Genomic DNA, 1059 nt, shown 5'->3' on the forward strand with positions numbered 1-1059 from the left:
CCCCCCCACTCAGGACCACCCTTGGCTGTGCTGGCGCGGCACAGGCCCCACGCTACCCCCGCCCCCCACCCCATGGGGTCCGGGCTCTGTCCTGCCTCCCTGAGGACCAGATGCTTCCTGCTCAGCCCCCTCCTGCCAGGCCCCTGTTGGAGTCCATGCAGCACTGAGTGAAGGTGTTCACTGCCGTGTGTTCCACAGTCACCGCCGGGACCCCAAGATCTGTGCTACTCCCCTGAGCAGAGCCCCAGGTTGGAGCGTAGGGCCTGAGGGCTGGGGGACCCGGTCATCATGCCGGCCCCTCTCTCAGTGTTTCCCCTCCTGGGCAGGCAGGTCTCTCAGCATCGTCCCCACAGGCCTGAGGGTGAAGACTCTCATGCTGGCTGGTCCCAGGGACCTACGTGGTGCCCGTATGGGCCTCTCCTCAGGGCTCTCAACAGGAGGAGGGTGAGATGAGGGGGTGCAAGGAGGAGAGTCATGGGCTCAGGATCCTGGGGAGGGGCAGGGAGTCCACCCTCCCGACGCTTTGGTGGAGGGAGCGTCAGGAGGGAGGTTTTTATCTCACTTCCCCTCTGTCTGTGTCACTGTCCTGGTCTCTGATACCATTCAATAATGTAGTTGCTGTGCTCAGCGCTGAGGGTGCAGGTGAGCTTGGCCGAGGCCCCCAGGGAGGCAGCAGAGGATGGGGGCTGGGTGAGCACAGGCAGAGCACAGAGACCTGCGGACAGAAAACAAAAGGGCGATGCCCACTGCACCCCGATGAGCAGGCACCCCTGGGACTGAGCTTGGAGGGAGAATCGGGGGCAGGACCCCAGGTGCTGTGGCCGCTCTGACCTGTGGAGACGACGAGGGGCAGGAGGTAGAGGGGAAGCCAGGCCATGGTGGGAGGGTCCTGAGCGCTGCCTGCGGCTGCCCAGCTGGCACTGGCCCTGCCAGCTCCTGTCTTATCCTCTCTGCCTGCAGCTCAGGAGGGAGGAGCAGGGATGCAAATCTGCTCTCTGGGCCCAGCCAGGGTCTGTCTCAGCTGCTGGCCCCGCCCTGAGCCCAGGGCCTCCTGCGGGG

This window comes from Myotis brandtii, unplaced genomic scaffold (genome assembly GCF_000412655.1).
Source record: "Myotis brandtii unplaced genomic scaffold, ASM41265v1 scaffold12111, whole genome shotgun sequence".
In the NCBI taxonomy this organism is placed as follows: domain Eukaryota; kingdom Metazoa; phylum Chordata; class Mammalia; order Chiroptera; family Vespertilionidae; genus Myotis; species Myotis brandtii.